Source organism: Mastigoproctus giganteus, chromosome 10 (genome assembly GCF_048544385.1).
Source record: "Mastigoproctus giganteus isolate SK-2022 chromosome 10, ASM4854438v1, whole genome shotgun sequence".
NCBI classification, from domain to species: domain Eukaryota; kingdom Metazoa; phylum Arthropoda; class Arachnida; order Uropygi; family Thelyphonidae; genus Mastigoproctus; species Mastigoproctus giganteus.
In genome coordinates, this window is record NC_143584.1 from 77,541,658 (window position 1) to 77,556,517 (window position 14,860).

The 14,860-nt window shown below is 39.7% G+C and overlaps 1 protein-coding gene across 1 annotated transcript in view; it reads right to left on the minus strand.

Annotated features, from left to right (window-relative positions):
- Positions 1-13,856, minus strand: part of LOC150079102 (cysteine desulfurase-like) — a 225,576-nt gene extending 211,720 nt beyond the window's left edge. The window contains exon 1 of the mRNA XM_090383894.1: positions 13,777-13,856. The gene's annotated coding sequence lies outside the window, so the exon portion shown is untranslated. The remainder of the gene's footprint in view (positions 1-13,776) is intronic.
- Positions 13,857-14,860: the final 1,004 nt, after the last annotated feature.

Here is a 14,860-nt window from a genome sequence, read left to right on the forward strand (position 1 = left end):
TGTGTGTGTGTGTGCGTGTGTGTGTGTGTGTGTGAGAGAGAGAGAGAGAGAAAAGAGAGAGGGGGCAGAAACAAAAGAGAAAGACAGAGGTGATAGTGAGGGTTAATAGAAGAGACGAGGAGGCATTCTCCAATGCCAACCTGAAGGAGGGAGGGAGGAATTGAAGGTTTCTGTAGGGAAGAGGATAAGAAGGAAGATAAGTCGAGGTGACTGTAAGGGGGTTGGTGGAGTTGAAGAGTGCGAAATGGAGGAAGTGGCATCCTTCAAGTTGAAACTTAGAAAAGTGAGACTGATCGAACCCTTTATTGAGAGAAGACATCCACCTGCAGGGGGGAGAAGAAGCGGGGTAAATGTAAAAAGACCAAGTGTGACCTCTATGTAAGGAAAGAAAGCCAGCCGGGTTCCAAGTCCAGGAGTCTTCAGCCGAGACAGTAAGAGATGATGGTTCCGCAGACATGTTGATCCCATACTATGTTAGAAGCACCAGTGTCATCAGTGATCCTATCCTACTAAAGTAGAGTTAGCATCCCCAAGATGGGGATATCCTACACAGGTTAACATTGCCCAAATGTATGCAAAGAATTCTACCAGAGGAGGGTTAGCTTAGGCTAATCTCAATGGAGGTGATCCCACATCATGGTTCAGTGAACCACTGGAACTAGTTGTATATCCTGCCCAAAGGGATTTTTGCAAATTAATCCATGTTGGAGGAGATCCCATGCTAGGACCAGGGAAGAGTCCCACAGTGGGTCCCAGTAGTGCAGAATAATATACTAGAGTTCGCCAGTGTTGGCAAGGTGACGTCCAGAGGTAGGGTATCCCACACTAGGGTATAATATGCCTCAATGTCAGCATAAATTCAACAATGGATACAGGGTTAGCAGAGTTTCTAGGTCCCTTCAGGTAGGTCCCACATAGGACAGAGGCACCATTGTCTGCAAGGTTCTTTATGCTAAAGTTCCACGGAAGTGTGTACACTTCCTGGCTTTCAAGGAACATGTGTTACTGATTAAATGAGAGTCCTTATTTTGGTAATGACGATACCTTTTGGTTGACGGTGGTGTATGCAGTTACAAATGAATGGCTCCAGTCTCTCCCAAGAGCAGTGATGGGTTCTTCATTGAGCCCAAAAAAAAGTATTTTGGCACTGAAGAATCCATGCCCTGTAATCATGAAGGTTGCATGCAGATCAGATGAAACGATGGATTCAGCTTTGGGTTTAGTCAGGGAAATATTTCATTGTAAAGGCTCCCTTGGGATTGGGTTCAATCACAATTGACAAATTTGTTTCAGTTTGAATCTGATGGCATTCTTCCCTCATTTGGAATCATTGGCCAGGACGACAGATATTCCTTCAATTTTTGTCCGTTTATTGGCAGTAGAGTGTCTGGGTAGATGCACTCATGTTCCAGAGAACAGCATCTGCAAGGCAGAGGATGAATTTGATGAATCCAGCATACTCTAGTGATAAGGACCAAAATGGTTTTATGAAGAAGTCCAGGTGATGAGCTCTGGTAGCACTCTCGAACCATGAATGCCAATACCATATGTAGTGACTGGAAAGAAGATGCTGTAATTGATTATGGAATGGCCCTGCCCCTAAAACCCACAGATGGCCACAAAGGCAAGGTAGGGATATGAGGAGTCATGCTCTTAGTTGATGCACGTGGAATCTAAGGCAGTGAATATTCAGAACCAGTGAATATTCAGTCAATTTTTATTTATTTTTTTTTTTTATGTAAACCCCAAACATGAGAGGTATTGGAACCTATAGTACTTAGTACTGTGCTTGGGTTGAAGGTTGAGAAGACGAAAGAAGATATTTGTTGACATTGGACTTGAACTTCTGTAGATTGTAATTTTCAGGAAATACGTATGAAGGAAGGTTGTTCCAGAAAACGGCAGTTAAATGAATAAATGAGGAAGATGAAAAGTTGGTTTGTTGTGAGTTTCAAGTTGGACAGTAAATGGATCTTGGCTGGTGGCAGCAAGTATTCAATCAGTTTTGAAAGAAGAGAGCGGGAATTATAGAAGCCAATTCAGAAGAACAGTGCCCACGGAAATATCTGTAGCAGAGGCATGCAGCAGAAACAGTACATCTATGAGACAGAGAGTGGAGAAACTCTGTTAGAGATGAATCATTAATTAACCTAACTGCCATCTTCCGAATGGAATCAAAAAGCCTGAGAGAGGTATTGGGGGCACAACCCCAGATGTGGGAACAATATTCCATGGCAGGGCGGATTTGCGATTTATACAGAGTGAGCAGCTGTTTGAAAGAAAAATAATGCCAAGAGGAAAAGAGAAAACCCAAGTTTTTTAGATGGAGAGGAAGCAATATTTGTAATGTGCTTGTTCCAAGAGAGATTAGAAGTCAGAGTAATCCCCAAAAGAGATATATCATTTTGCCTAGAAATTGGGCTGTCACCAAAGATAAGCATAGGAGCAGAAGAATCCTTTTTGTGAGATATAAGACAAGACTGAGTTTTAGGACTGAAATCAACTAAGTTGTCATTGCACCACTGGAGAATTATCTGGAAATCGACATATAAGGAACTGGTAGCACATATTCGAGAAGTTGACACTGATTGAGCAGCGCAAGGTTTCTCAAAATGGAAAGTGGAATGCAATGTGCTATCAACAGCAAAACTATGGATAGGATTTCCAGTCAATGGAACAAGTCATTAATATACAAGAGGAAAAGAGTAGGGGACAGAACTGAACCTTGGGGGACACTGGCACCAGTGGAGAAGTTAGAAGACAAAGAGCCATCTACCATCACCTTCAGTGAGTGATCAGAGAGAAAACGGGATAACCAATTAATAAAAACAGTTGGCAAACTATAAGATGGAAGCTTGTTTAGACGACCTATGCCAAACACAATCGAAAGCCTTTGAGATGTCAAGAGCAACTACTTGTGTTTCACCGAACCTTTCCATTGAATTAGTCCATAAATGGGTAACATAAGCCAGAATATCACCGGTGGATCAACACTGACGGAATCCATACTGGCGATCGTTGATCAGACAGAAGGTTTCTAGGTAGTTTAGGAGTTGGCGGGTTAATTGATTTCTCCATTACTTTAGGGAGAATAGAAGTAATTGCAATGGGACAATAATTGGATGGGAGGGATTTGTCACATTTTTTAGGAACTGGCTGGATATGAGCAAATTTCCAAGCAGAAGGAAAAACACCTTTGGAATAAGAAAGTGAAAAAAGGCGGCAAAGAACAGGAATAAGTTCAGGAGCACAGGTTTTGAGAACAAGTGGAGAAATACCATTCGGACCTGGAGCTTTCTTAGCATCAAGATTCATCAAAATCCTTCTGACATGATTTTTTAGGAAGACCACAGGAGGCATTGAATGGAGCGTGTTGAGAATGGTGAGAGGTGTTTTACCAAGAGCATTAATACATGAGTTAGAAGAAAAATGGGATGCTAGCAGGTCAGCTTTATTCTTGGCTGAAGTGACAACAGAACCATCTGGTTTGGACAAAGGTGGGAGCAGAGTTGGGCAAAAGTTGCGGCCAATAGCTTTGGCAAGAGACCAGAATGCTCGACTACTATTAGGGCAAGAAGAAAGTTTTCTACTCTTAGCCTGTTCAAACTCTAGTTTGGACTGATTAATAACTGCTTTACAATTGTTGCGAGTTTTGGTGTAGGCAGAAAATGAAACTGAAGAATTAGAAACAAGCCAATTACGATATGCAATGTTCTTCTTTTGAATAGCCTTAGCACATTTATTAGAAAACCAAGGTTTAGATAAAGGATGAGATTTTAAAGTGGAGTGTCGGATAAAAGAGTCCATTCCTGCAAAATAATTTCACTGACACGATTTGATATCATTATGTCACTTATTTTAGAATGATTCAAATCCACTTCCTTATTATCCCTTGGCACTAATGTGGTTTCAATAGTAGACATTTACAAAATATCTGTTCAACTTGGCCACCATTTCAGCTGGATTATTGATGATACCACCACTTTTAAAGTTGTAAGGGGGGGCTACTGAGTTTAGTTTCTACATATTTGCATTCAAAAAATCCTTTCCTCCTCTTTGCCAACAATGTTTTATACTCAAATTTTGCAAATCTTACAGATTTTTTGCAAGACTTAAAGTCTTGGTGGTTTTATTACATCTCTGCTTATAGTTATATAAAGCAGTGTCACATGATAGCCTATAAATATGCCATGCTTTTTTGTTTTGCTCAATTCTTGACAGTTTACTTGTCATCCATTTTAGCATCCTTCTTTTGCAGTACTTCTCAACTACAATGAATGTTCTTCTGGAATCCAGAATAAATCCCTTAAACACTTCCTATAATTCATTAATATCAAATAGCATACAGTAATATGCTCCGGTTAATAGACCTCAAGTAATCTCAAATAGAACCCATCTCCTCCTATATTTAAAGCCCTGATCGCTTTTCCCTTTGGCCACCAAAATTTCCATGAATACTACCCATTTTATGAATTTGTGATCACTGCTTTCAAATACTGAACAGTCTTATTTTGATAGTACTTGGATCATTGGTGTGAACTGTATCAAGAACATTTTACCCACCCCTTTGTGCCTTCTCTAACATGTTGAAATAGACGTGAGCACACTTATCAACTAAGTGTCATCACACTGCTCTTGCTTACCCACTGAAGTTGAACAAACAGATTCTTCTCATGCTCTTCACAATGAAATCTTTTGGCATGTAACACACACACCACCATTATTGCTTTTCCTTTCGCATCAGTCATCTCACAACAGCAACCCTTTGTTCCACTCACCAATCCTGTTGCCTTTCTCTGTAGTCATTTCAGCAGCTCTACATCCTTCCCAAAATGACACCTCCAGATCTGCAGTATTCAAGGTGTGGTCTAACTACTGCCTTATACAAGGGGACAATCACCTCCATATCCCTGCTAGCAAAATTCCTGTATATCATTGACGTTGTTGTTATTTGGTTTTTAGGAGCATTAGCAACTAAGGCCATATTGCTCCGGGGATATGCGGTGGTCATTCCCTGACCTTTCCGTATCCTCTGTATTTAGTGGTGACGGGCTTGAACCCCGGTCTAATCAAGAAGCGTGTGCTACGCACTGCTGCTCCTTCCCACCTGGCTACGGAAGCGCCCGTATATCATTGACAAGACACCATCAGCTACTCTTACATCCTGTCTGCACAATTAACCCCATATCCTTTTCATTCTCCACTATCCTGAGTGTAGTCAGGAGCATAGCCAGGAGGGAGCAAATGCTCCCCCTTTCATAAATTTTTTCCTACTTGCCGCCTTCTTCCCAATTAATCTATTTTTTATCCTTAACATCTGAAGATATTTCAATAATGACATATGGTAATTTTTTTAGTTTATGCTTAGCAAATCCTATGCAGTAATTCAGGATGCCATGATAGTTATTAGTATAGTAGATCAGTTTTCTTTGTCATTACGGTAAGTATTTTTTTTTTTTTATGAAAACCCTAAACATGAGAGGTATTAGAACCTATAGTACTTAGAACCGTGCTTGGATTGGAGGTTGAGAAGATGAAAGAAGATATTTGTTGACATTAGACTTCAACTTCTGTAGACTGTAATTTTCGTGAAATACATACAAAGGAAGGTTGTTCCAGAAAACGGCAGTTGAATGAATAAACGAGTAAGATGAAAAGTTACTTCTGTGAGTTTGAAGTTGGACAGTAAATGGATGCTGGCTGGTGGCGACAAGTGTTCGGACTGTTTTGAAAGAGAAAGTGGGAATCACAGAAGCCAATTCAGAAGAACAGTGCCCATGGAAGTATCTGTAGAAAAGACATGAAACAGAAACAGTACGTCTATGAGACAGTGAGTGGAGAGACTCTGTTAGAGAGGAGTCATTAATTAACCTTCCTGCCCTCTTCTGAATGGAATCTAGAAGCCTGAGAGAGGTTTTGGGGGCACCGCCACAGATGTGGGAACAATATTCCATGGTAGGGAGGATTTGCGATTTGTATAGAGTGAACAGCTGTTTGGAAGAAAAGTAACAATGAGAGCGAAAGAGAAAACTAAGTTTTTCATATGCAAATGAAGCAATATTTGTAATGTGCTTGTGCCAAGAGAGATTAGAAGTCAGGGTAATCCCCAAAAGAGATATATCATTTTGCCTAGAAATCGGAGTGTCACCAAAGATAAGTATAGGAGCAGAAGAATCCTTTTTGCAAGATATAAGACAAGACTGAGTTTTAGAAGGATTGTAATCAACTAAGCTGTCTTTGCCCCACTGGAGAATTACCTGGAGATCAGCATTTAAGGAATTGGTAGCAGATATTCGAGAAGATGAAGTTCATTGAGCAGAGCAAGGTTTCTCAAAATGGAAAGTCGATTGCAATGTGCTATCACCGGCTAAACTATGGATAGGATTTCCAGTCAATGGCAGGTCATTAATATAAAAGATGAAAATAGTGGGGGAAAGAACTGAACCTTGGGGGACACCAGCATTAGTGGAAAAGTTAGAAGACAGAGAAACAGCTACCATCACCCCCAGTGAGCGATCGGAGAGAAAACTGGATAACCAATTACTAAAAACAGTTTGCAAACCTAAGATGGAAGCTTGTTTAGGAGACCTTTATACCAAACACATTCAAAAGCCTTTGAGATGTCAGGAGCAACTGCTTGTGTTTCCCTGAACTTTTCCATTGAATTTGTCCATAAATGGGTAAAATAAGCCAGAATAACACCTGTGGATCAACACTAATGGAATCCATGCTGGTGATCATTGATCAGATGGAAGATTTCTAGGTAGTTTAAGCGTTGGCAGTTAATTGATTTCCCCATTATTTTAGAAAGAGTAGAAGTAATTTTGATGGGACGATAATTGGATGGAAGAGATTTGTCACTCTTTTTAGGAACTGGTTAGATATGAGCAAATTTCCAAGCAGAAGGAAAAACACCTTTGAATAAGAAACTGAAAAAAGGAGGCAAGGAAGAGGAGTAAGTTCAGGAGTACAGGTTTTGCGAACAAGTGGAGAAATACCATGAGGACCTGGAACTTTCTTTGCATCAAGATTAGTCAAAATCCTTCTGACATGATTTTTTAGGAAGACCACAGGAGGCATTGAATGGTGCTTGTTGGGAATGGTGGGAGGTGTTTTAACAAGATCATTGATACAGCAGTTGGAAGAAAAAAATGGGATGCTAGCAGGTAAGCTTTATCCTTTTCTGAAGTGACAACAGAACCATCTGGTTTTGAGGGAGAGAGGTGGGAGCAGAGATGGGCAAAAGTTGCGACCAATAGCTTTGGCAAGAGACCAGAATGCTCGGCTACCATTACTGCAAGAAGCAAGTTTTCTACTCTTAGCCTGTTCAAAATCTAGTTTGGACTGATTAATAACTGCTTTACAATTGTTGTGAGCTTTGGTGTAAGCAGAAAATGAATCTGAAGATTTGGAAACAAGCCAATTATGATATGCAACATTCTTCTCTTGAACAGCCTTAACACATTTATTGGAAAACCAAGGTTTAGATAAAGGATGAGATTTTAAAGTGGAGTGTGGAATAAAGGATTTTATTCCTACAAAAATAATTTCACTGACATGACATGAGCAAGCGTCGACATCAGAACTTTTGAAACAGTAATCCGACCAAGGAAAAGAAGAAAAGAAATCTCGCAGGTCATCCCACTTTGCATTCTTGTAATGCCAAACAATATGAGGTTGGGAATAGCCATGAGGTGAAGGCTCCATGGGAGAAGAGAATCAGAAAGTTGTGATCTGAGGTGCTTAAAGGACCACTCACTTCGACCGTGTACTTAGAAGGGTTGTTTGTGAGAAAAAGATCAAGCATATTGGCTGCATGGTTAGGACTGTCTGGTTTTCTTGTAGGTAAATGAATAATCTGTGCAGTCATTAGTAATTGCAAAAGCCTCAGCATCTCATCCAGCTGGGTCAGTGAGACTAGAAAACGGAAGTAAGCTGCAGTTGTGAACATTAAAATCACCAAGGAAAATTACCGCACTGTTAGGAAAGTTGGACTGGAGAAAGTCAAGTTGCAAAGAGAAGAAGTCAAAGAGTTCCAAGTGATTAGTGGAGTTGGGAGAAAAATTAATAGAGACAACAGATGAATTTGACACAATGAGGTATAGAGATTTTAAGCCGGAGAAGATCAAAAAGAGGAGATTCCAAATTACCAATCTCTGACAGGGAGTATCGGGACGAATATATGCACAAGTACCACCTTTGAGGCAAAATAAATCATACAGCTAATAATTCTTTCGGCAACTGAGATAAGCAGTGGTCAAATCAACCGATAACTGAGATTCTGTCAGAAAATGTACATGGGATTTGGCAGACACGCAAGTGGAAATGGACATTGTTGAGATTAAAATTGAGACCACATATATTTGTGAAATGAACTAGGGAGTGTTTGGGAGGTTTAGATCTTTTCACAGATAAGCTTACTTTATTAGTTTGACAATTCATGGTGTATTCAATATTAAGAAAAAGTGGAGGGGACATGCTGTATGAAGTATTGCAATTTCTGGATATGGCACACACATGGTAAGAATATACACCCAGATCCTTGACATAACGTGGCCTCGACAATGCCCCCCGAGTACACACTACTCGGACTCCCTCCAGTCACTATCTGGCAGAGTACACGTAGCAAGATTATACACTAGCTGATCCAGAAGCCTCCTAGAGAGTCACCAATAGGTTCGGTCCGGTGTACTAACTAGCGGCCGGCCTGCGAATATCATTTTAGAGTTGTACCCTCGAAATGTAAGGAAGATTGGATCTCACCATGATGTTCATCATAATCTCAAAAGCCAACAGTCATACTGCATGATGGAAGAGATGGGGAAGGGTTGTCCCAAACTTAGCTCTGGAGACTAAACATGGGTTCCACCACTTCAAGCCACCAATAAGCAAAGTGGTGGCATTTCACCGGCTGATGAGAGTCATCTACCACCTTGTATTGCCTGGTAACACAGAGGGGTGGCATTCGTCCATGTGGCATGGGCGCCACACTTCGACCCCTGCTTACGTTCGTTCACACCTGGGTGGTCACCCACAGTGTGCATGTGCATGGAGGTTATACCCAGGGTTACTAACAGTCCCACCATTGTGAAAGTACAAGCAGAGGATTTGGCTGTCACAGACCGTCTGGACTTTGCAAATTTGGGTCCACTTGACTTGAATGTCACCCGAATATCAGTTCCATCAGTGTTTTAGACTCCCAGATAGCAAGTACAGCTTGTCTGGCATATCTGAGAGAATGTCTGTGACAACCTCAAGGACCATGTGACAGAGAATGGCGATAGGGGCTCACATTTGGTGAGCATGGACTTGGTACACCCAGGGTCCTGAGCTGGATATCATTCTTCTTTTTGGTGATTCCTTCGTACTTTCTCTCTCTCTCTCTCTCTCTCTCTCTCTCTCTCTCTCTCTCTCTCTCTCTCTCTCTCTCTCTCTCTCTCAGGGTACTCAATTTTTTTTTTTTTTTTTTGGCTGGTGCAGCATAAACCTCAGGCTTCCTTGCACCATATGTCTAATAATAATAATAATTGTAGTGAGATTTGTTCAGTTTTTCTAGTTGCCAAGTGCAAATGCAGAAAATTTTTACAAACTGCTTCACTCTGCTTTATCAGAACTAGATATTCCTATAGAAATGTGTTATGGTCAATCATATGACAGTACTAGCACAATGTGAGGTGAACTATCAGGGCTCCAGAAGTTTTGCCTTCTGTGCTGTTTTTGCATTGCTGCGTGCATAATTTAAACTTGGCTTTAATTGATTCAGTTAAGTGTAATGTTCAAGCCAAACTAGTTTTTGGAACTCTGGAGAATATTTATACTTACTTTTCAAGTAGTTTGCCAAGTTCTTAAAAAAGAGCAACATAAGAGCCTGAAAAGTTTTCCACTGACCCTTAAATGGCTTTCTGACATTAGGTAGGCATCTAGAAAGGCAGCAGTAGAATGTTTTGCAAACTTTACCTGCATTGGTTACTGCCTTGAAGAAAACTGTTGCTGGTCAATTGAAAAACTGTACTCCTAAGCAGTTAGCAGAAGCATCAGGGATTTTGACACCCCTGCGCACATATGAATTTTTGGTTCTGATTGTATTCTGGAGATAAAGCTTTTCAGTTGTCATCCTATTTACAGAGGAGGCCTCCGCAGCCGAGTGATCATGAGCGTGAGTGCAGTAGCACATGCTCTTTGAGTAGACCGGGGTATAAGCCCCTGACTGCTGAATACAGTCGATCTGCCAACCCACACTAGACCAGCATGGCAGATTATAGTCCATTTCCCTCAGCATGAATTGTTGAGGAGGCTTCCATCCTGCAGTGGGTTGATAATGGCTGCACTTTTTTTTTTTTTTACACGGTCATTGCTACAAGCTTTATTCAAAGTTTTGAAGTGTATCTGACAGATTTAGAAGTGACTATGATAATACACTAAAAGAGCTGGAGGAAGAAGCAACTGCACTTGCTCAGAAATGTACTATAACAAGTACAGATAAATAAATAGAGAATGTGCAAGAAAATGAGGTATCATGAAGAACTTGCTCAAGAGGAAGGCATAAGGGGTGCCAGAAGGAAATTTGTTTGTGAAACTTTTTTGGTATCGCTAGATTCTGTTAAGAGTAGATTTGAAAAGTTTAAAGATATAGCTACAAAGTTTGAAGGTCTTGACTCAAAATATTTTGAAGAAGATGATAATTTATGCAAAGTTGAATTTTTGGCAAATAAATGAACCCACACTGATGATGATTGTAAAGATGAACTCATGCCAGGGTTTTTGTCATTTAAAAATCTTTGTAGAAAAATGTTTTGCAGCAAGTATTCAAGTGACAATGAACTGACCATAAACAATGTACTGAAGTTCTTAATTGCAAATGATTTGCATGCTAGTACCTCAATCTTTCAACAATGTATAGAATTCACATGACACTACCCATTAGCAGTTCTGCAGCTGAACGTTCTTTCAGCAGACTTAAGCTTGTTAAGTCATATTTGAGATCAACTATGGCAGAAGTATGCCACAGAAAGGGAAACAATGACTGGAGGAGCAGTAATTGAAAAGGTGGAGTCATATACTTATCTGGGACAAGTTATTAGCTGTAATAATGATAAATGGCTGGAAGTCAAGAGAAGAATAAATTTTGGATGGATAGCATTCAGGAAATATAGTCACATACTGAAGAGCAATATCCCAGTTTGTCTGAAACGTAAAATAATGAACCAATGTATACTCCCCACCATGACTTATGGAAGCAAAACTTGGGCACTCACCAAAAGAATGGAAGAGAAGCTGAGAACTACACAGCAAAGAATGGAACGAATTATATGGGGAATCAGACTGTTAGATAAGAAGAGAAACACATGGATTAGGCAGCAAACTCAAGTAAAGAACATTCTTATCAAAACTAAAGAAATAAAATGGTCTTGGGCAGGACACATAGCTCGAAGACACGATGTCAGACGGACTAAGAAAATGGAAGAAAACCTGGAAGACAAAGGCGGAGATGGATAGATGAAATTCATGAGTTTGTGGGTAGTAAATGGATGGCCAGTGGTCAAAACAGAAGGAACTGGAAAGTTGCTGGAGAGGCCTTCATCCTGCAGTGGATGATAATGGCTGATAATGATGATGATGGCAGAAGACAGGTTGTCAGGACTTGCTCTGTTGTCCACTGAAAGATTCATGGCTAATGACATTGATCATGAGATTGTAATAGACCACTTTGCAAGAATGAAATCAAGATGAAAGAGGCTGTTGTAAACTTGTAAATAATGCTGTTATGCTGCCTAAGACAAGCTGTAGTTATAATTCAATTTATGATAAGCCAGATTGATTTAAGGTTGATTTATTTATCCGAGTCAATGATTCATATATTCTGTATTCAGTCTTTTAAATTACATGTACACATGGCATTGGTTTAAGGCAGCTTTCTGCTAATAAAGAGAAGAGTTACAAGACATATTACTTTTCAAATATCATTTATACAGCTATATCTTTTAATTTGATTACTTTGCATAAATGAAACTTTGATGCAAAAAAGCTTAAATTAATAGGAAATTACTAATGCTCATGTACGTTTTTGTAAGATTACATTTAATAAAGCATTATTTAAGATTATAGTTTATTTGCATCCTTCACTACACTAGAAGTAACTACTATGTAAGATAACTGATTTAAAGGTTTTTATTCACAAAAACCTAATGGTTCACGTGCTCTCATATACAATAAATTATTTTTCCATAATTTTCTTAATTGGAATAGTGGAATGAAAACTATAAAAAAAATTACATTCAAATAAACAATTGGCACCCATTTTATCCCTTTGCTTCCCATCACTTCAAAACCTGGCTACACCACTGTGTAGTACCACCTAGTTGGTACATTACTCTGGGGTTATTATTATTATTAGCTATATGATGCAAAGAAACCTCAGGCTTATGCTACACCAGCCAAAAAAAAAAAAAAATATATATATATATATATATATATATATATATATAATAAAATATGAATTACCCCAAGAGAGAGAGAGAGGGAGGGAGAGAGAGAGATAGAAGTAGAAGGGAATCACCAAGAATGATGATATCCAGCTCAGGACGCTGGGGGTGCCAAGCCTATACTCACCAGATGTGGGCCTCTGGGGTTACTGCTACCCATATTAGCATTAGTAGAGGCATTTGATGCAAGAAAGCAAGCTTATGCAGCATCAGCCAAAAAAAAAAAAAAAAAAAACCCACTACTTCACCCCTCTGTTCGTTCAAAATACCTGTCCAGCTGAGCCTTAAACTTATTTAGGCTATCAACCTCCACTACAAAGGATGGAAGTCTGTTCCACCAACCAACGACCCGCTGGCTAAAGGCAAATTTCCACACGTCTATCCTACATCTGTCTTTCCTCAATTTGAATTTATGCCCTCTCAGGTGATTTTTCTGAGCTAGAGGAAGAATCCCATCAGCATTAAGCATGCTTAAACCATTCAAGGCTTAAACCTTGCTGGTGCCTAGTCTCCAGACACTGTAATTTGCAAATTACAGTGTCTGGAGTCTGGAATATAAAGTACTTTATAGTGTCTGGAATATAAAGTACTTTACATTTTTATTATTAGCTATGTGGTGCAATGAACCCTGAGGCTTATGCTGCACCAGCCAAAAAATATTTCCGAAGTTACCCTGAGAGAGAGAGAGATCTGTCAATGTTAAACTGCAATTTGTCTAGTTCTTCCTGGGATTTATTCAAACCATCCATTTTCACAACAACAGATGGAAGCCCATTCCAACAGTCAACCACTCGTGGCTGGTTGAAGGCATACTTCCGCAGATCTATCCTGCAGGGCTCACATCTGGTGAGTATGGGCTTGGCAAACCCAGTGTCCTGAGCTGGATATCATCAATCTTCCTACTTGCTGTCTTGGTGATTCCTTTCTATTTCTGACTCTCTGTGTCTCAGCATAATGCAGGAATTTTTTTTTTTTTTTTTTCGGCTGGTGCAGCATAAGTCTCAAGCTTCCATGCACCATATGGCTAATGCTAATAATAATATACCGAAACGACGCCACTATAATAACTTCGGTTAATTTACTATGCATAGTTTTGACGCATTTTCACTAACTTTAATTGAAAATTAAACCTCGGCGGTGCCCATGAAAGAACTATAACTGTAAATCAAATGGCGTTCGGTAAGGAAGTATCGACACACACACACAGTTGTAAAAAAATTCATGTATTAAAAGCCGATAAGCATATTTTCGAATATTTTGTAAAGGTTAATTTACCAATATAACATTCACTTACAATGACGCAAGCCACGGTAACCTATGCTACCACGACGCCACGAACTACACAACATTCAGGTCCAAGATTGTGATTATAACGCCACCTACAACATAATCGGATATGAGTATCACATGCGTACAGTACAGATATTACGTAGTAGTAGTAGTGGCATGTGATGCAAGAAAGCAAATGTATGAGCTTATGCAACATCAGACAAAAAAAAAAAAAAAAAAATCACACCATTCCCTCCAAATGCCTGTCCAGTTCCCCTTTAAATTTATTCAACCTATCAACTTCCACAACGACAGATGGAAGTTTGTTCCAGCAATTAACCACCCGCTGGCTAATGGCAAATTTCCTAAACCCATTTATTAATTACCTATTCACGCGAATTGCAACAGGCTCCCAATTTTCCTTCGAACAAGTGCATAATAAAATAAATTTTCTCCTCATAATACGGACGGGTAAATTAGTTTCGATGTCTTAAGGGACTGCTAAATATGGTTCACCATTATTATTGTAAAGGTTAATTTACCAATATAACATTCACTTACAATGACGCAAGCCACGGTAACCTATGCTACCACGACGCCACGAACTACACAACTACACACTACACACTCATCTTTTAAGGGCACAAAAGGTTATATAGTTGTACACGTTGGCACTAATAATATTAAGAGTGGGAGACCGGCAGAATTACTTAACAAGTACAGGTCACTGTTGAACAAAAGCCGAGAATTAAGGTTGAATTTGCAAGTGTCTGCAATTCTGCCCAGACACGATAGGAGGGAGTATATGATGAGAGCCTTGTCGATCAATTCGGCCCTGGAAAGATTGTGCAAGGCTCAAGGGGTAGAATTTTTTTTCAGCCTGGACTGTACTTGCGGTACAAGTAAACACATGGGTTGTGTTAGGGTAGCTAAGAATAGAAACAGGTGCAGGTATACTTGCGTGGACACCAATGCTAGGAGTTTAGTAAATAAATTTGATGAATTTGAGGTATTGCTCAAAATGCTCAAAACATCGAAGGCAGATATTGTTGGGATATCAGAGACGTGGTGTCACACAGATATAAGGGATGCGGAACTGCAATTTGGGG